Genomic DNA, 22,144 nt, shown 5'->3' with positions numbered 1-22,144 from the left:
TACAAACTACCATCTGGTCCTGGACTTTTTTTGGTGGGTAGGCTATTAATTGTTGCCTCAATTTCAGAGCCTGCTATTGGTCTATTCAGGGATTCAACTTCTTCCTGGTTTAGCCTTGGGAGAGTGTAAGTGTCCAGGAAATTAACCATTTCTTCTAGATTTTCTAGTTGATTTGCGTAGAGGCGTTTCTAGTATTTCTGTGGGGTCAGTGGTGATATCCCCTTTATCATTTTTTATTGCATCTATTTGATTCCTCTCTCTTTTCTTCTTTATTAGCCTTGCTAGCTCTACTTTTTTGGGGAAAGAAACAAAAGTTATCTAGAGGGCTCTGTAGCGGACAGGATGGATGAAATCCAAACCTATGCAGTCATTTTTATCACTCTGCTCATGATTCAAATTCTGGGAGAGAACACACAATTGGCCTAGCTTGGGTCCTATCTCCCAATATACAAGGGGTGGACATAAGGTCCTTTGACAGTTCTTCAAAGAGAAAATAGGTAATTCGTAAAAAAAAAAAAAATGGAATTCTAATTCCAAATGAAAAATTGCTATTGTCTCTATCTTTGTGTCCAAATTATATTAAGAACCTGAGGAGCATAACTTAGAAGAATAAGGTATATTTAAATCATGACCGTAAATTAACAACATTTTTAACATCATATTTACATTTTACTTATTTTACTAAGAGTTTATGATTATAGGTCATTCCTATTTATGGAAATTAATTAAAAATTAAAAAATTTTTGTGCCACAGGTAGGCGTATGTTTATGGGTGTGTGCCTTTCTCAAAACTCACTAAACTGCACCATTTAAGATTTATTTCACTAAATGAAAATTACACCTCACTAAAAATAAATGGAAGACACACACACAGAAAAATGTGTCAGGCAAAGCTAATCTGTGGTGGTAAAAGTCAGGATAGTGATTACCCAAGGTATGAGATTGTGACTTGACAGAGGTATGAGGCAGCTTCTGCAGTACTGATAATGTCCTGTGTCTTAATCTGGGTGCTGGTTGTATTTGTGTGTTTACTTTGTGAAATTTAAATAACACTTATGATGTGGGCACTTTTTAAATATATTGTACTTCAGTATAATTAGCATTTTTAAATTTTGATGCAAGTGATCACAAAAGGATGTTCCATCAATTCCTAGACATAAACATACATACTGTACCATTGACACAATGGGATGTAAGGGGGTTTCTAGCTGTACCATCCTATTGTGCATAATAAGTTCCTAGTGGAAAAGGTTTAACCTGTTACTATGACAGTATGCTTCGACTATGGCATTCACAGAGAATAAATCATTTCAATTTAATCTGTCCAGTTGCTTTATTATTAAAGATGACAAGGAAGCAACAGTGAACATCACTAGAGAAATCTCAGCAATATACATCTGTCACATTATAATACAGTGGAATCAGAGATCATTCAGGAATATAATTGTAATTTCAGAAAACCAAATGCTATTTGTGTGATAGCATCCATCTGTATCTCTTTAACCTGTATTTTCAATTTGCTGCCTGTTTATATCTATTTAAACCTGAAGCATTACATGTCATTAAATACCATGTAAATAAGTTAGGCCCAACGGTAAAAAATGAGAAGCTAACTTGGGATCACCAGCATCTGGGGCCAGATGATTATATTTTAACAGTAGCTATATCATCCTTGAGGTATAACACAAGTATTTTGATAGACATTTCAACATGCAACTAAGGAAATAGACTTTACTAGAGATGAAACTATCTCCTGGTGAAAGAAAACATTAATGAATGTGTCTGTTAGGGTTCTTTGGCTGCAATCTATAGAAACTCACTTCAGCTAACATAAGCAAAAAAAAAAAAAAAAGAATGTATTATAATGTATTATAAGTTGATTTGGGGATTTTTCATTGGATTAAGGTGAGGAAGGACACCAAGGCATCTTTGGGTCTTTGAAAAGGTAAACTGATGGAAGTGTGATGGAAGTGGACTGCTTGACCTCACCTCACATCTTCTTGGATCAACTTTTAACCCCAGCCATTGCATCAGAAAGAAACCACACAGCTGTAATGTGACAGCATCTTCTGTAAAGGAGCTTCCCTACCAATAGGATGTCTGTGGGCACCTACTCAGTCATTCTAGCACATGCATAAAAACGTGAAGATGTGAAGCAGGTCATGATGCATGTGGCAACTGAAGGGATTTAAGATGCTAGAAAAATATTACCCTCTTCTATTCCCTTGATGGATAATTTTAAGGGGCTTTCAACATGGTTACGTACATGGCTCCCAGCAAGATTAAACCCAATTGCTCAGAGCAGAGATCCCCCTGATAATGCAATTCTGGATGGGCTTTCCTTCCTTCCATGCTTATATCTTCCTAGTCCTATACTCTCCTTGGTCGGAACACTTTCTAAAACACACTTTCGGCCCACAAGCCCATGTGCCAAGCTCTACTCTCTTGCGGAAAGAAACAAAAGCTATCTACATGGCTCTGTAGCTGACAGGATGGATGAAATCCAAACCTATTCAGTCACTTTTGCTACTCTGCTCATAATGCAAATCCTGAGAGAGAACACACAGTTGGCCTAGCTTGGGTCCTATCTTCCACTATTCAAGGGGTGGGCATAAGGTCCTTTGAAAGATAGTGCCTCAAAGAGAAAAGAGGTCATTCCTCAGAAAAAAATTGGATTTCTAATTCCAAATGAAGAAATATTGCTATTTTCTATATCTTTCTGTGTCCAATTTACATTAAGAACCCAAGGAGCATAACTTAGAATAAGGTATATTTAAATTACAACTCTAAATTAACAAAACTTTTAATATCATATTTACATTTCACTTATTTTACTAAGAGTTTGTCCTTACAGGTCATTCCTATTTATGGCAATTAATTAAAAATCCATTGTGAATATGAAGATGGTTAAGTCAGAAGCTCATCTCCTCACTTATTCTTAAAAAGTTTGATACAACATTAGCACTTGAAAGTAGCTAAGGCTTCTAGACATAATGAAGTAAGCACATTCTACCCTACCATCCCACTAAATACAATTAAATATGCTGGACAAAATATATAAGGCTATATATATATATATACACACACATACACACACACACATATATATATATATACAGTGATGTGATTATAGGTCACTGTAGCCTTAAACTCCTGGGCCCAAGCAATCTCCCTGCCTCAGCCTCCTAAGTTCTAGCTTTTAATTAAATATAAGACATACAGGACAAATATGGACAGGGTCCCTCTACAGTCTTCATAGTGCCTGACTGGGGAGAAAAGGGAATGCTACATCTGCTTATGTTAGCGCAGGGTAGAGATGGTCTATTATATATATATATATATATATATATGTCAATGCCTATCCAATCACACACATTCATTCACATTCATTATGTGCAGCTTGTTAGTCTTCAAAAAGCTTTAAAAAATATAAAAGTGAGAATTCTTCCATTACTTTTGTTGAGACTCTAAGGATTGAAGCTAAAAAGTTTAACTTATCCCACATTTCAAAGACAGGTATTAGACCACGTATAGTCAACTGCTTTGTGTCCTAAGCTTGACTAGCCATTTTCCATTAGTCACTTTGACAATACACAAGAGGAGGCTAGAACACTGAGCAGGAGAGACTGATGAACGAAATTTCTCTAGAGAGAGAGNATATATATACACACATTTTTTTTTCCAGAACTATGGAAGGTAGAGAAAAAAAGGCAGACTGGCTAGGGACCTGTAGACTAAAGGGAGAATGTGGTAGTGAGTTCCTTGGTTTGGTTTTGTCTCTTGGCTCTGGCACTAAAGCAGCCTGAAACCCAGAAACAAAGAGATGCAAATCAAAGAAATAAAAAAGCACCCCCTCTCACTCCCAACATTGTTCTTAATAGCCACAGAACAGGGAAAAGGCAGGCCTATGGCACAGAAACTGCAGGACAGGACAGAACAGATATTTTGACTATATCTTCCCTACTCCACGCAAACACCACAAAAGAAACTGTGCCCCTTGCCTTTCTCACTAGGCATTGCAAAGACTGTGGAACTGCTCCATGTAAAAATGTACTCATCACACAGAGGCTGCAGCATCCCTCACCCTCCCTCTCCCCTGGGTACTGTGGATACTATGGGGTGGAACCCTGTCAACCAATCCCACTCCACAGTAACTTCAGCAGAGGCCGAACCCTTCCTTCCTCCACTTTCCCCATCAAATAGACCATCTCTACCCTGCACTAACATAAGCAGATGTAGCATTCCCTTTTCTCCCCAGTCAGGCACTATGAAGACTGTAGAGGGACCCTGTCCATAATATTTGTCCTGTATGTCTTATATTTAATAAAAAGCTAGAACTTAGGAGGCTGAGGCAGGGAGATTGCTTGGGCCCAGGAGTTTAAGGCTACAGAGACCTATAATCACATCACTGCACTCCAGCCTGGGCAACAGAGCAAGACCCTGTCATTCATAGATAGATAGACGAATGGATGGAAAGGTAGAAATAAATGCTAGAAAAAATAGTAATATCCTTTCAAGTTTGCTATTAATACATGACATGAGAAGAATGTTCCTAATTTCATGATTGTTTGACGAATTTACTATTTTCTTCAAGATGTGAGGGTTTCATCATATCATAAAGGGTATTTGTCTTTTAAATCTCTAAAGGCTTTAATTCAGAATCTTTATTAGAGCACTTATTTTATAAAATATGTTGAAGATAACCTTACATTTAAAAAATTATATATAACCCTTCAGTTAACTTAGGCCTTTCTGACCTGAGATTTGCATAAAATTTTTAATTTACCAAAATTTTAAATTTTGTTAAATTGTTCTACAGAAGAAAATGATTTACAATCTCTATTAATACAGCCAGTCTTTATCTTTTAAGTGGAGAATTTAATCCATTTACATTCAAAGTTATTATGGATAGGTGAGGTTTTGTTTCTGTCATATTTTATATATTCTTTCCTTTTTCTCTCATTGTGGATTGACAATTATCTGTAGCAATACCTTTTGAATTCCTTCTCTTCCTCATTTGTGTGTTTTACCAGTTAGTTTTACATTTTCACATGTTTTCATGATTGTAAATGTTGTCCTTCACTGCCAGGTTTAGGACTGCCTTGAGAACTTCTTGTAGGACCAGTCTAGTGATGATGAACTCCCTTAGCTTTTGCTTCTCTGGAAAGACTACTTCCTCATTTATGAATAACAATTTTTCTGGCTATAGTATTCTTAGCAAGCAGTTTTTTTATTTCAGTACTTTGACTATATCAACCCATTCTCTCCTGGCCTATAACATTTCTGCTGAAAAATCAGCTTTTAGTCTAATGAGGGTTTCTTTACAGGTAACTAGAAGCTTCTGTCTTGCTGTTTTTAAAATTCTTTTTTGTCTTTGATTTTAGGCAGTTTAACTATAATGTACTCTGGAGAAGACCTTTTTGCATTGTATCCATTTGGGGATCTCAGAGCCTCCTGTATCTGGATATATAAATCTCTTCCTAGACTTGGAAAGCTTTCATCTATGATTTTCTTAGATAGGTTTTCTAACAGTTTCATTCTTTCTTCACCTTTGAGCCCACAATAATTTGAAATCTGGTTGCTTTATTGTGTCCCATATGTCATGAAGTCTTTGCTCATTCTTTATTTTTGTCTGAATGAGTTTCTTCAAAAGACCCGTCTTTAAGTTCTGAGATTCTTTCTTCTCCTTGAGCTAGTCTGTTTTGTAAGGTTTCAAATGCGTTTTGTAGTTCATTCAATGAATTCTTCAGTTCAGATTTCAGTTTGGTTCTTTTTTCACATCTGTCTTTCTGTTAAATGTCTCATTCATATCCTGAACTGTTTTTCTAATGTGCATTGTTTTTGAAAATTATCTTTTCCTCACTGAACTTCCTTAGAATAATTTGAAATCTTTTCTAAGATTTTGTGAATTTCTTTTGATTGAGATCTGTTGCTGGAGAATTATTGCATTCCTTTGGAAGTGTCATGTTTTCTTGCTTTTTAATGTTTCTTGTGTCCTTACATCGATTTTTATGTATCTGATGTAACAGTTGCTTCTTCCAATTTTTTTTAATTTCCTTTCATAGAAGAGGATTGTTTTCCTGAACATGAATCTATGTTGCTGCTTGTATAGCACACTTTGGCTTTGATTCTAAGTACATGCAGTGATACATTCTTTGTATGACTTCTTCGGCTGTAAACAGCATCAGTGGTATCTGTGATTTCCTCAGGGGCTTACGACGCAGTTACTAGTAGAGGCTGCATTGAAGTTTTGCTGGGGATTGGGACAGCAGGCAGGTCACTCTTTAGGCCCCAGTGGTGGCAGCAGTGACGTGATCATGTCTGTCCTTGGGCCCCAGGGCAGAATATGCTGGCACCAGTGGCTAATTCTTGGGTCTCCAGGTAGCTTACTCAGATGCTGGTAGCTTCAGCAGTGGGCCGAGTGGGTTCTCAGGATCCTGGGTAGGCAGCACAGCATGAGTGATGACAATGACAGTGGTGGAATGACCTTCTGGGTCCCAAGCAGTCTGTTTTGGTATTGGCAGTGGCTTGCAATGGGTTAGGCAGAGCAGTCTCCAGGCCCAAGGTGGCATGTGCTATGGTAGCAGCTGGTTAGGTAGGCCCAACCTCAGGCACCAGGGAAAAGTATTCATGTGCCAATGGTGTTGGACTGGGTTGGGCAATCCCCTGGCCCCTGACTGTGTGCCGTGGCAAGTGTTAGAGGTGAAACCAGGTCAGATGGGCTTGTACTCAGGCTCTCTGTTCATAGGTTCAGGCACCAGCCATGGTAGGCAGGGGTAAGGCAATCCCTACGCCACCAATGGAATGCTCAGGTTGAGGTAGCAGCCATGCTGCTTCCCTGCCACTGGGAAAGGTAGTGCTGCCTTCAGTTTCAGGCAACCTGGGCTGGCAGTTGAGGAACATGCCAGTTTTACCCCAGTCTCTGCAGTAATAGCCAGAACCTCAGTCACATCTCATCCCCACGTTGATTCACAATACCTGGGGGCAGCAACCATGCTTCTCTTGTACCACAGCTACACTACTTTTGCACCTCAGCCCCCACACTGCCCAGATGCAGGACACTGCATAGTCTGTTGGGGGTGTGTCTCTAAAATGTCGCCTTGCTGTAGGACCCAGCATAAGCTCTCTTCTTGTACCAGTGCCACCGCACAATCCAATCCATCCCGTAGTTCCCTGTGTTAGTTTCAGGGCCCGCAAGAATCAAGGGGTTCTCCTATGGCTAGTATTGCAGGAGTCCACAGTGAGAATGTGAACTGCTGAGGGTCTCTTACTTACCCTTTCCCCATATTGGGGAGCCTCTCAGCTCCCAGCTGATCAGAGTCAACCAGGCTGCCTCACTTCCATCTTCTTCCTTGCTTTAGGTATTTCCTGTCACTTGTCTGTTGAATTCCACTGTTCTCTCTTGGATTATCTATCCAAAGTATGATTAAATACCCACTCTTCTGGTTCTTCTTAATGGAGTAGATGATTACAAAATGACACTATTCAGCCCTGTTAGAGCCTTCTTTGCTGAAAAAATTAATCTTACTCATGCCCTAAGTGAAGATGATTGATGATTAACAGCAAAAACAATAGCCAACACCATAGATATCTCAATTTGTTTAGCTTACACAATTCTGACTAAAACATTAACATTGAGCAAACTTTCCACTCAATATGTACCAAAACCTTTACACCCCACATCAGCTGCAGACAACATCAGAGCTTTCAATGGAAATTTTGAACAAGGAGGATCAATAAACTAAAGTGTTTCTTCAAAGAATCATAACAGAAGATAAAGCATGGCTTTTCCACTATTATCCTGAAGACAAAGCACAGTCAAAGCAATGGCGACCAAGAGGAGGAAATGATCCACTAAAAGCAAAAGTGGATTAGTCAAGAGCAAAGGCCATGGCAACAGATTTTGGGGATGCTCAAGGTATTTTGCTTGCTGACTGTGTGGAGAGCCAAAGAATAATAACATCTTCTTCTTATAAAAATGTTTTAGAAAAGTTAGCTAAAGCTTTAACAGAAAGATACTCAGAAAATCTTTATCAGACAGTCCTCAATCATGACAACATTCCTGTTCATTCCTCTCATTGAAAAAGGGCAAGTTTGCAACAACTTCAATGAAAAATCATTAGGCATTCAGCTGACAGTTCTGATTTGGCCTCTTTTGACTTCCTTTTGTTTTCTAATCTTAAAAAATATTTAAAGGGCATCCATGTTTCTTCAGTTAATATTTTTAAAATACTGCATTGACATGGTTAATTCCAGCATGTCCTCAGTTCTTTAGGGATGAAATGGCTGGTATCATCACTTACAAAAGTGTCTTCAACTTGATGGAGATTGTGTTGAGAAATAAAGTTTAATTTTTTATTTTATCTTTTAATTTCATTTTCCATAAACTTTTAAGTCCCCTCATAAAATATCCATCTTTTTTCTCTCATACTCACTAAATGTAAGGATTCAACATATTTTATATAGTTGAGAAAATACTCCTAAATAACCTGCAAGATCTCACATTAAACACAGAAAAATAAAGATCATATGCAAGACAGTCAGTTTATGTACATTATTAATTTGCAGTATTCACATCAACACTGCAAATTAGTAGTTTTATTGCCACTTAAGAAACAACAAAACTGAGCTTTTAAGAAGTTTAGTAACTTTTACATAATCACAAACCTACCAAGTAGGAGAGCAAAGTCTATGTAACTATAAAAGGAACACGACCATAAACTTACCTCAAATTTCCTGAACTCTAGTTAGTTCCTGGCATCAATAACAGCTTCAGTAAAAAGCTAAATGTATCAGTTATATAAAAAGAACACAGTCAGAAAAAACTCTCTAAAACTACTAGCAATGTTGTAGGCCTCTGAAAACAAGGTTTTGCTACGGTAATGGAGTGAACTTTCCACAGAAGTTAAGATTTTTCTATTACTCTCTGTGATGTTGATGTGAAATGTCTGGCAAGTTATTTAGATAATATATCAAAAATAGTTTTCATTAAGTATAGTGTGTCTATATGTATGAAATATACCAAAATACCTTGGTTCCTGCCCCTTTAAAATAAACATAAAATAATCCAGAAGTGGTGGCTCAAACCTATAATCTCCAAACTTTGGGAGACCAAGGAGGGAGAATCACTTGAGCTCAAGAGTTCAAGACCAGCCTAGGCAACATAGAGAGCCCGTCTCTATAAAATAAAAGTAGAAAAAGTTAGCCAAGTTCAGTGGCATGCACCTGTAGTCCCAGCTACTTGGGAGGCTGAGATAGGAGGATCACTTGACCCTAGAAACTCAGGGCTGCAGTGAGCCGTGACTGCATCACTGCACTCTAGCCTGGGTGACACAGTGAGACCCTGTCTCTAAATAAACAGCCAGATGACATCTTCACTACAAATCTACTTCTTCTAATGAACTTCAGTCTAGTCCAAGGAATATATTCTGTAGATTCTCATTATTATAAAATATTATGCTCTAGTTCATAGTATTTGTTAACAGTTTTCCGCTCTAATATGTGGATTTTCTAAGAAAATGTAGTGTGGGTTAATTTAATTTCCAACGTTAGTATTTGAATACTCACACAATTTACCTTTCCTGGTGCAAAGTTACACCCCCTCAATCTCATAACTGTATAAAATTACTTTCCATTACTCTCAGATAACGTGATGTTAATTTAAGTGGATTTGAAAGGGAAGCACTAAATCACCAAGGGAACACATTTGGGGTCACTTTGGGAAATGAGTGTCTTTTTTCTTATTTATTATAGTATAACAGTGTATTAAACCTTCTAATCAGAAGTTATAAGTAAATCTTGCACCTATAAATAAAAAGTAAAATGTCTTTGTAATGTATACAAAGCTTATTTATAGATTTTCAGCAATTTCTCTATTATACAGCAAAACAAGATGTACCCCCAGTAGTAATGTCTGAATGCCATGCTCCAAGTAGCACAGTGAGTTATAAACAATGGCCCAACAGTTTATGCATAGTTTTAAACTATTAAGTATAATCACCTATATTTATTTGAAACTCTTGATAAAAAACCAAATATACAAGAGATAATTTTCATTTTTAATAGCTCAGAAAAAGATTAGACACCAAACTGGTAAAATCTGAACAAATTCTATAGTTTAACATATTGCACTAATGTTAGTTTTTTAGTTTTGATCACTATACTATGATTACAAAAGATATTAACATTAAAGCAGGGCGGGGTCAAGATGGCCAACTAGATGCAGTGGTGATGAGAGGCTCCCACCCAAAAGAGCCAAAACAGCAGGCGAATCCTGTACCAGCAGCTGAGGTATCCAGGTTCTGTCATCAGGACTGACTAGGTGGCTGGCGTGACGCATAGAGAGGAAGGAAGAGCAGTGTGGTGCAGTGGCCCACCCGAGAGCCACAAAGGGAAGGGGAGCCCCCACCCACCAGCCAAAGGAGTTAGTGAGCGAGCATGCTAGCCAGCCTGGGAAACCATGCTTTTTCCATGGAACTATGCAACCCACAGATCAGAAGATACCACTCGTGAGCCCATGTCACTGGGGCCTAAGGTCCTAACCATGGAGCCATGCAGATTCTCAACAGCTACTCAACTAGAATCATCTTAAGCCTGCCCAGTTCCTGGGGAGAGGGATGGCCATCACCACAGCTGTGGCTACCCGCTGAACCATCTGAGTTCCTTGTGGGAGGGGTGGCAGCCAACACTGGGACTGCTAGCTGCCTAACACACTAAGCTCCCAGAGCAAGAGAAGGGCAGCAGCCATCTCCATAGCTCCAGGCTACACTTTTCCCCTACGAGGGCCAGGGAGGCAGATGGCTGGGTCCCTAGAGGTATTCCCCACAGCGCAACACACTGGCTCTGGCAGACTGCAGCCACAGTGCGTCTTTAGGCCTAACCATGACCCATCCCTCCTCATTGAGTGGGGCCTCCCTGCAGGAACTCCAACAACTCCAGCCAGGGGCTCAAGGACAGAACTCTGATCTCCCTGGGACTGAGCCCCTAAGGGGAGGGCTGATTGTAGTCTCTGTGGACCAGCAGACTCAGTCTTTCCTCCTGCTAATTCTGAAGAATCCAGGCAGCCCAGACAAGTGGGTTCCCCCCTGATTGCAGCACACCTCCTCCACCAAGGGACAGCCAAAGTGTGTTAAATTAAATGGGTCCTGCTCCCTGTGCCATCCAACCAGGTACGACCTTCCAACAGGGGTTGTCAGACACCCTATACAGAAGTCCCTACTGGTAACAGGTTGGTGACCCTTGAAGTCAGAGATCCTAGAGGAAGGAGCAGACACTCATCTTTGCTGTTCTCCAGCCTCCTCAGGTGACACTTCCAGGTGTGTGACTGAACCAGATATATAGGGCCTGAAGTGAACCCCAGCAAACAGCAGCCATGCAGAAGAGGGACCTGATTATGGAAAGAAAAGCAAACAGAAAGCAATGAAAACAGCATCAGAAAAAAAAAAAAAAAATCCCCACAAAATCCTCATTCAAGAGTCAGTAACCTCAAAGGTCGAAACTAGACAAACTCATGAAGATGAGAAAGAATCAACAAAAAAATACTGAAAACCCAAAGGCTAGAGTGCACCTTCTCCTCTAAATGATTGCAATGCCTCTCCAGCAAGGGCACAGAACACTGGATGGAGGATGGGATGGATGAAATGACAGAAGTAGGTTTCAAAAGGTGGGTAATAACAAACTCCACTGAAATAAAGAGCATGTTTTAACCCAATGCAAAGAAGCTAAGAACCTTGATAAAAGGTTACAGGAACTGCTGATTAGAATAACCAGCTTAGAGAGGAACCTAAATGACCTGATAATTCTGAAAAATACAGCACAAGAACTTCGTGAAGTATAGACAAGTACCAATAGCTGAATTGATCAAGCAGAAGAAAGAGTATCAGTTTGAATACCATCTTGCTGATATAAGGCAGGAAGATAAGAGAAAAAAAGAATGAAAAGGAATGAACAAAACCTGTGACAAATATAGGACTATGTAAAAAGACCAAACCTACTATTGACTGGAGTACCTGAAAGAGAAGGACAGAATGGAACGAAGTTGGAAAATACACTTCAGGTTATTCACTCCAGGAGAAATTCCCCAACTTAGCAAGACAGGCCAACGTTCAAATTCAAGAAATACAAAGAACATCACTAAGATAGTTCATGAGAAGATCAACCCCAAGACACACAATCAACAGATTCTGCAAGATCAAAATGAAGGAAAAAATATTAAGGGCAGCCAGAAAGAAAGTCCAGGTCACCTACAAAGGGAAGCCCATCAGACTAATAGCTGATCTCTCTGCAGAAACCCTACAAGCAAGAAAAGACTGGGGGCCAATATTCAACAGTCTTGAATTTTCCACCCAGAATTTCATATCCAGCCAAACTAAGCTTCATAAGCAAAGGAGAAATAAAATCATTTCCAGACAGGCAAATGTTGAGGGACTTCATCACCACCAGGCCTACTTTGCAAGAGCTCCTGAAAGAAGTACTAAATATGAAAAGGAAAAACCAGTACCAGCTCCTGCAAAAACACACCAAAATATAAAGACCAATGACACTATGAAGACACGCATCAAATAGTGGGCAAAATAACCAGCTACCATCACGATGACAGGATCAAATTCACACATAACAATGTTAACCCTACATGTAAATGGGCTAAATGCCCCAATTAAAAGACACAAACTGGCAAACTGGATAGAGTCAAGACCAATTGGTGGTTGTATTCAGAAGACCCATCTCACATGCAAAGACACAAATAGGCTTAAAATAAAAGGTATGGAGAAAAGTTTTCAAAAAATGGAAAGAAAAAAAGTAGTTGCAATCCTAGTTTCTGACAAAACAGACTTTAAAACCAACAAAGATTAAAAAAAAAGGGGGGGGGGGCATTACATAATGGTAAAGCAATCAATTCAACAAGAAGAGCTAACTATCCTAAATATATGTGCACCCAATACAGGAGAACCCAGCTTCATAAAACAAGTTCTTAGAGACCTACACAGAGACTTAGACTTCAACACAATAATAGTGGAAGACTTTAACATCCCACTGTCAATATTAGATCAATGAGACAGAAAATTAACAAGAATATTCAGGACTTAAACTCAGCTCTGGATCAAGCAGACCTAATAGACATCTCAGAACTCTCCACCCCAAATCAGCAGAATATACATTCTTCTCAGTGCCACATCGTACTTATTCTAAAATCAACCATATAATTGGAAGTAAAACACTTCTTAGCAAATGCAAAAGAACTGAAATCATAAACAGTATCTCAGACCAGAGAGCAATCAAATTAGAACTCAAGATTTAAAAACTCACTCAAAACCACACCACGACATGGAAATTGAACAACCTGTTCCTGAATGACTCCTGGGTAAGTAACAAAATTAAGGCAGAAGTCAAGAAGTTCTTTGAAACCAATGAGAACAAAGAGACAGTGTACCAGAATCTCTGAGACACAGCTAAAGCAATGTTAAGAGGGAAATTTATAGCACTATAAAGCTAGAAAGATCTCAAATCAACACCCTAACGTCACAACTAAAAGAACTAGAGAAGCAAGAACAAACAAATCCAAAAGCTAGCAGAGGACAAGAAATAATTAAGATCAAAGCAGAAATGAAAGAGATAGACACATGAAAAACCCTTCAAAAAATCAATGAATTCAGGAGCTGGTTTTTTTTTTAAAGAAACTGATAGACCGCTAGTAAGAATAATAAAGAAGAAAAGAGACGAATCGAATAGACACAATAAAAAACAATAAAGGGGATATCACCACCAATCCCACAGAAATATAAACTACCCTCAGAGGATACTATAAACACCTCTACGCAAATAAACTAGAAAATCTAGAAGACATGGATAAATTCCTGGGCACATACACCCTCCCAAGACTAAACCAGGAAGAAGTTGAATCAGAATAGACCAAAAACAAGTTCTGAAATTGAGGCAATAATTAATGGCCTGCCAAGCAATAAAAAGTCCAGGACCAGAGGGATTCACAGCCCAATTCTACCAGAGGTACAAAGAGGAGCTGGTACCATTCCTTCTGAAACTATACCAATCAATAGAAAAAGAAGGAATCCTCCCTAACTCATTTTATAAAGCCATCATCATACTGACACCAAAGCCTGGCAGAGACACAACAAAAAGAATTTTAGACCAATATCCCTGATGGACATCGATGCGAAAATCCTCAATAAAATACTGGCAAACCAATACAGTAGCACATCAAAAAGTTTATCCACCAAGATCAAGTCAGCTTCATCCCTGGGATGCAAGGTTTGTTCAACCTATATGAATCAATAAACATAAGCCATCACATAAACAGAACCAATAACAAAAATGATCATCTGAACAGATGCAGAAAAGGCTGTTGATAAAATTCAACATCCTTCATGTTAAAAATTCTCAATAAACTAGGTATTGATGGAACATATCTCAAAACAATAAGATCTATTTATGACAGACCCACAGCCAATATCATACCGAATAGGCAAAAGCTGGAAGCATTCCCTGTGAAAACAGGCACAAGGCAAGGATCCCCTCTCTTACCACTCCTATCCAACATAGTATCAGAAGTTCTGGCCAGGAAAAACAGGCAAGAGAAAGAAATAAAGGGTATTCAAACAGGAAGAGAGGACATCTAATTGTCTCTGTTTGCAGATGACATGATTCTTTTTTTTTTTTTTTTTTTTAATACTTTAAGTTCTAGGGTACATGTGCATAATGTGCAGGTTTGTTACATATGTATACATGTGCCATGTTGGTGTGTGCTGCACCCATTAACTTGTCCTTTACACTAGGTATATTTCCGAATGCCATCCCTCCACCCTACCATCTGCCCACTATAGGCCTCAGTGAGTGATGTTCCCCTTCCTGTGTCCAAGTGATCTCATTGTTCAATTCCCACCTATGAGTGAGACAATGCGGTGATTGGTTTTCTGTTCCTGCGATAGTCTGCTGAGAATGATGGTTTCCAGCTGCATCCATGTCCCTACAAAGGACATGAACTCATTCTTTCTATGGCTGCATAGTATTGCATGGTGTATATGTGTGTCACATTTTCTTAATCCAGTCTGTCACTGATGGACATTTGGGTTGATTCCAAGTCTTTGCTATTGCGAATAGTGCCGCAATAAACATATGTGTACATGTGTCTTTATAGCAGCATGATTTATAATCCTTTGGGGATATCCCCAGTAATGGGATGGCTGGGTCAAATGGTACTTCTAGTTCTAGAACCTTGAGGAATCGCCACACTGTTTTCCACAATGCTTGAACTAGTTTACAGTCCCACCAACAGTGTAAAAGTGCTATTTCTCCACATCCTCACCAGCACCTGTTGTTTCCTGACTTTTTAATGATTGCCATTCTAACTGGTGTGAGATGATATCTCATTGTGGTTTTGATTTGCATTTCTCTGATGGCCAGTGATGATGAGCATTTTTTCATGAGTCTGTTGGCTGTATGAACGTCTTCTTTTGAGAAGTGTCTGTTCATATCCTTTGCCCACTGTTTGATGGGGTTGTTTGTTTTTTTCTTGTAAATTCGTTTGAGTTCTTTGTAGATTCTGGATATTAGCCCTTTGTCAGATGATTAGATTGCAAAAATTTTCTCCCATTCTGTAGGTTGCCTGTTCACTCTGATGGTAGTTTCTTTTGCTGTGCAGAAGCTCTTTAGTTTAATTAGATCACATTTGTCATTTTATTTCTCCTTCACTTATGAAACTTAGTTTGGCTGGATATGAAATTCTGGGTTGAAAATGCTTTTCTTTAAGAATGCTGAATATTGGCCCCCACTCTCTTCTGACTGATAGAGTTTCTGTCAAGAGATCTGCTGTTAGTTTGATGGGCTTCCCTTTGTGGGTAACCCGACCTTTCTCTCTGGCTGCCCTTAACATTTTTTCCTCCATTTCAACTTTGGTGAATCTGACAATTATGTGTGTTGGAGTTGCTCTTCTCGAGGAGTATCTTTGTGGTGTTCTCTGCATTTCCTGAATTTGAATGTTGGTCTGTCTTGCTAGGTTGGGGAAGTTCTCCTGGATAATATCCTGCAGAGTGTTTTCCAGCTTGGTTCCATTCTCCCCGTCACTTTCAGGCACACCAATTAGACGTAGATTTGGTCTTTTCACATAATCCCATATTTCTTGGAGGCTTTGTTCACTTCTTTTTACCCTGTTTTCTCTACACTTCTCTTCTCACTTCATTTCATTCATTTGATCTTCAATCACTGATACTCTTTCTTCCAGTTGATCAAGTCGGTTACTGAAGCATGTGCATTTGTCACGTAGTTCTCGTGTCATGGTTTTCATCTCTATCAGTTCGTTTATGGACTTCTCTGCATTGGTTATTCCAGTTATCCATTCTTCCACTCTCTTTTCAAGGTTTTTAGTTTCTTTGCGCTGTGTACATACATAGTTCCTCCTTTAGCTCTGAGAAGTTTGATCGACTGAAGGCTTTTTCTCTCAACTCGTCAAAGTCATTCTCCATCCAGCTTTGTTCCATTGCTGGCAATGAGCTGCGTTCCTTTGGAGGGGCAGATGCACTCTGATTTTTTTAATTTCCAGCTTTTCTGCACTGCTTTTTCCCCATCTTTGTGGTTTTATCTGACTTTGGTCTTTGATGATGGTGATGTACTGACGGGGTTTTGGTGTGGATGTCCTTTCTGTTTATTAGTTTTCCTTCTAACAGTCAGGACCCTCAGCTGCAGGTCTGTTAGAGTTTGTTTGAGGTCCACTCCAGACCCTGTTTGCCTGGGTACCAGCAGCGGAGGCTGGAGAAGATAGAATATTGCTGAACAGTGAGTGTTGCTGTCTGATTCTTGCTCTGGAAGCTTTGTCTCAGAGGTGTACCCAGCCGTGTGAGGTGTGAGGTGTCAGCCTGCACCTAGTGGGGGAAGACTCCAGTTGGGCTACTCAGGGGTCCAGGACCCACTTGAGCAGGCAGTCTGTCCATTCTCAGATCTCAACCTCCGTGTTGGGAGAACCACTGCTCTCTTCAAAGTTGTCAGACAGGGGCTTTTACATCTGCAGAGGTTTCTGCTGCTTTTTGTTTAGCTATGACCTGTCTCCAGAGGTGGAGTCTACAGAGGCAGGCCGGCCTCCTTGAGATGTGGTGGGCTCCACCCAATACGAGCTTCCCAGCAGCTTTGTTTGCCTACTTAAGCCTCAGCAATGGCAGGCACCCCTCCCACAGCCTCACTGCTGCCTTGCAGTTAGATCTCAGACTGCTGTGCTACCAATGAGGGAGGCTCTGTGGGCATGGGACCCTCCGGGCCAGGCCTGGGATATAATCTCCTGGTGTGCTGTTTGCTAAGACCCTTGGTAAAGTGCAGCATTAGGGTGGGAGTTACCCCGATTTTCCAGGTGTTGTGTGTCTCAGTTTCCCTTGGCTAGGAAAAGGAATTCCCTTCCTCCTTGTGCTTCCCAGGTGACGCAATGCCTCACCCTGCTTCAGCTCTCGCTGGTTGGGCTGCACCCACTGACCAGCACCAACAGTCCGACACGCCCCAGTGAGATGAACCCGGTACCTCAGTTGAAAATGCAGAAATCACCCGTCTTCTGTGTCACATACGCTGGGAGCTGGAGGCTGGAGCTGTTCCTATTCGGCCATCTTGGGCACCCCCCAGATGACACGATTCTGTATTTAGAAAACCCCATCGTCTCAGCCCAACATCTCCTTAAGCTGATAAGCAACTTCAGCAAAGTCTCAGGATACAAAATCAATGTGCAAAAATCGCAAGCATTCCTATGCATCAACAATAGACAAGCAAGGAGCCAAATCAAAGTGAATTCCCATTCACAGTTGTTCAAGAAAATAAAATATCTAGGAATACAGCTAACAAGAGATGTGAAGAACCTCTTCAAGGAAACATACAAACCACTACTCAAGGAAATAAGAGAGGACACAAACAAATGGAAAAATATTCCATCCTCACGCACAGGAAGAATCAGTATCATAAAAATGGCCATAATGCCCAAAATAATTTACAGATTCAATGCTATTCCCAAACTACCAATGACATTCCTCACAGAATTATAAGAAACCTTTAAACTTCATATGGAACAAAAAAAGAACTTGTATAGCCAAGACAAACCTAAGCAAAAAGAACAAAGCTGGAGGCTTCATGCTACCTGACTTCAAACTGTACTACAAAGCTACAGTAACCAAAACAGCATGGTGCTGGTACCAAAACAGACATATAGACCAATGGAATAGAACAGAGACCTCAGAAATTACAGCACACATCTACAACCATCTGATCTTCAACAATCCTGACAAAAAACAAGCAATGGGGAAAGGATTCCCTATTTAATAAATGGTGTTGGGAAAACTGGCTAACCATATGCAGAAAACTAAAACTGAACCCCTTCTTTATGCCATATACAAAAATTAACTCAAGATGTATTAAAGACTTAAATGTAAGACCCAAAGTCATGAAAACCCTAGGAGAAAACTTAGGCAATACCATTCAGGACATAGGCATGGGCAAAGACTTCACGACATAAACACCAAAAGCAATTAATTGCAACAAAAGCTAAAATTGACAAATGAGATCTAACTAAAGAGCCTCTGTACAGAAAAAGAAACTATCAGAATGAACAGGCAACCTACAGAATGAGAGAAAATTTTTATAATCTACCCACCTGACAAAGATCTAACATCCAGAAACTACAAGGAACTTAAACAAATTTACAAGAAAAAAAAACACACAACCCTATCAGAAAGTGGGCAAAAGATATAAACAGACACTTTCCAAAAGGAGACATTTATTTATGCGGCATATGAAAAAAAGCACATCACTGATTATTAAAGAAATGCAAATCAAAACCACAATGAGATACCACCTCATGCCAATCAGAATGATAGTTACTAAATAGTCAAGAAACAACAGATGCTGGTGAGGCTGTGAAGAAATAGGAACACTTTTACACTGTTGGTGGGAATGTAAATTAGTTCAACCATTGTGAAAGATAGTGTGGTGATTCCTCAAGGATCTAGAATAAGAAATATCATTCGACCTAGCAATCCCATTACTGCATATATACCCTAAGGAATATAAATCATTCTACTATAAAGACACATGCACACACATGTTTATTGCAGCACTATTTACTATAGCCAAGACTTGGAACCAACTCAAATACCCATCCATGATAGACTGGATAAAGAAAATGTGGTACATGTACACCATGGAATACTATGCAGCCATAAAAAGAAATGAGATCATGTTCTTTGCAGGGACATGAATGAAGCTGGAAGCCATCATGCTCAGCAAACTAACACATGAACGGAAAACCAGACACCACATGTTCTCACTCACAAGTGGGAGTTGAACAATGAAAATGCATGCACACAGGGAGGGGAATAACACACTGGGGCCTTTGGGGGTTTGGGGGACGAGGGGAGGGAGAGCATCAGGACAAATAGCTAATGCACGCAGGGCTTAAAACTTAGATGACGGGTTGATAGGCACAGCAAAACCACCATGGCACATGTACACCTATCTAACAAACCTGCACATTTTGCACATGTATCCTGGAGCTTCAAGTAAAATAAAAATAAAACACTAAGTTAGGCAAAGTATATATAAGAACTCTCTGTACTATCTTTACAACTCTTCTGTAAGTCTAAGATTTTTTCAAGACAAAAAGTCAGAAAAGAAAACTCTCGCTTATCAAACATGCACTTTTCTCTTATATGTGTGTGGTGTGAAAAGAGGCCAAGGCAAGTAGCCAGAGGGAAGTATATTGCCGGACACAAGTAAATCTTACCAGGTCAAAAACTTACAGAAAATACACCACTATTGATATGGCACTAATTCTTATAAGAGAATAAAAATTTCTAACAAGGTTAATATTTAGTGGCCAGCACTGTGTTTACACATTTCTAAACAGCATCAAATAATGCAAGCTACTGGAAATCAGTAGGAAAGAATATCTAATTTGACTTTGAAGCTAAATAGCTCTGTGAGCTCACATAATAGAAATGAAGGAATTAGAGGAAAACTTAAATGTCCCTTTTATCCCCCCCAAATTATTCCAGTGAGTTTGAGTGACTTTTCATAATTCAATTCCTCAAATCAACCCAGAAATCTAAACTGTTGAATATGAAAGGAATGCTGGTTCAAACAGGCTTAAGAAAAAAAATATTGATTCACTTAATTGAGAAGGCCAGAAAGAATGCTAACTGCATACAGGATTGGATTCAGAGGCCCAATGATGTCATCAGAAATTGGTTTCTCTCCAGCTCTTGGCTCTGTTTTCCACTGAGTTGGTCTCTTTCTCTGGCTTCCCATCATGGCCGCTGACAGCTCCAGGAACATAATCTCTCATGATTAGCTCCAACTGGGCTATCTTGGCTGCCACATATAACCCTGAATCTCTGTGGCCAAGGAGATAGACTCTACTCTGATTAGCCATGCCTGAGGCTCATTCTTAGCCCTGAATGAATTGTGGCTTTCACCCCCAGTTAAATTTCTGTTATTTTCAGCTGAGTGCATTTCAACTAATACAGATTTTGATACCAGGAAATAAAGCAGTGTAGAAAACAGACTGGTTTAATGAAAAGATAAAGGATACAGAACAGAGAAGACTCTATTATTTCTTTCTAGTAAGTTGGTAATCTTTTTATACTATATTGAGTGTATCCATTAAACTATGGCCTTCCTTATGATGAAACTGTCAATGTGCCTACCAAGGCTGTAGCATTAGAGACTTGGTAAGAAACATGTTTAGACTGTTTTTAATACTTCTTGAGGCCATCAATAAAATCTTATAAGAGATAAACAGGTTGAATGTGGCCCACTGTAAGCACCTGAAGAAGCAAAAGTAGCTTAAGGGGATTCTTTTCTGTAATCCAAAATTATGAAATTTTTAGGTTACAGAAATAAATTATCTACTTTAATAAATACTAATGCTGGTACAGGTTGGAAAGTAGGTAGTTTGGAACAATATATGATTAAGCCACAAGAAAGACATGAGACTTAGTTCCAATTAAGTATTCTCTGCCTGAGAAAGGATACAACATATTGATGTCCACCAACCTAAGGTATGGCTTCAGATCTCTTCCAGGGGCAGATCAAATGTAGACAGAAGTCCTTCAACTGAAATTCTAGAAAACAGTGATTTGTTGCTTAGGAGACCAAAGTTCCAAACTCAAAGACCATGACCACACTAATATCCACTGGTGTGGTTATTATGCAATGAAAACTACAAATACATATGGACCAAAAGCCTGCTAAAACTTGAAGAAAATAATAAAGAAATTCCAAGCTTGATCATAAATAGCTATAACTTAAATATTAAATCCCTTGGACACACACTTTACAGAGAGTAAGTACTGTATCTGTGTAGCGCAAGAAAGGGCATCCTATCTCATGTCCACCTCAAATAAAAATTGATGGATATGAGTAATCTCCCCAGGAGACAGGACATGGGGTAACAGAGGAAGACTGACAAGTGAACTTATTCCAAAGAGCAGAAGTGGATGCTGCTATAATGTAACACAAGTAGTCACTGCACGGCCAGGTCAGAAAGTCCTCGTTATTTCCAGCCGGCAGGCTACGGTTTATGCTATGTTCCAGTGAACCATGTGTGCTACTGCCCTTTTCCACAATTTTCATTGTGCTTATCCTGTTATTTCTCCACGATTTTATATTAAATTTGTTAAGGGAAGATAACAGTGTCTTAGCCTTAATACAATTAGAAGCTACAACTATGTAAGAGGAAGAGCAACTCAACCAAAAATCTGGAATTATAACAGTGAAGACTTTGAACTGTCTCGTTTGGGGAAAACTGAATGTATTTCATGCTGGTGTGAGCATTGTAAGGATGTGTATTTAGTTGGGAAGAAGCTAAGTTTGGATGTGAAGTCATCAAAGGGGTAAAATATATTTAACATTTGCTTAAATCCTCAACACCTATCCCAAACTTTCCCTGTTACATAAGAGCACTAGAGTTTGAATATTGACTACCATTTGAAGAAGAGTTCCTGAATTGTCCTACTCAGTAAGGATAGTCTCTTCTCTCCAGCTGGTAATTAGTTCAAAACTGAGGATCAAGCCAATGATTCATTCAAGGATAAAGATGCACCCTAAATTATCTGTATTACAATGAAGATAAGTATTTCTATTTAATGTTTGATGCAAAAGTGCTTTC

General features: G+C 39.3%; 1 long non-coding RNA gene across 2 annotated transcripts in view; it reads right to left on the bottom strand.

The window, feature by feature from the left end:
* The window catches only part of LOC108537692 (uncharacterized), a 119,253-nt gene extending 98,171 nt beyond the window's left edge, over positions 1-21,082 (bottom strand). For both annotated transcript variants that reach the window (XR_001887901.1, XR_001887902.1), the window contains exon 1: positions 21,031-21,082. This is a non-coding gene — a long non-coding RNA (uncharacterized LOC108537692). The remainder of the gene's footprint in view (positions 1-21,030) is intronic.
* Positions 21,083-22,144: the final 1,062 nt, after the last annotated feature.

This window comes from Rhinopithecus bieti, unplaced genomic scaffold (assembly GCF_001698545.2).
Source record: "Rhinopithecus bieti isolate Rb0 unplaced genomic scaffold, ASM169854v2 scaffold_14215, whole genome shotgun sequence".
Classification (NCBI taxonomy): Eukaryota; Metazoa; Chordata; class Mammalia; order Primates; family Cercopithecidae; genus Rhinopithecus; species Rhinopithecus bieti.
The sequence above is the reverse complement of the archived record's forward strand: the minus strand, read 5'-3'. Positions and strand labels throughout refer to the sequence as shown.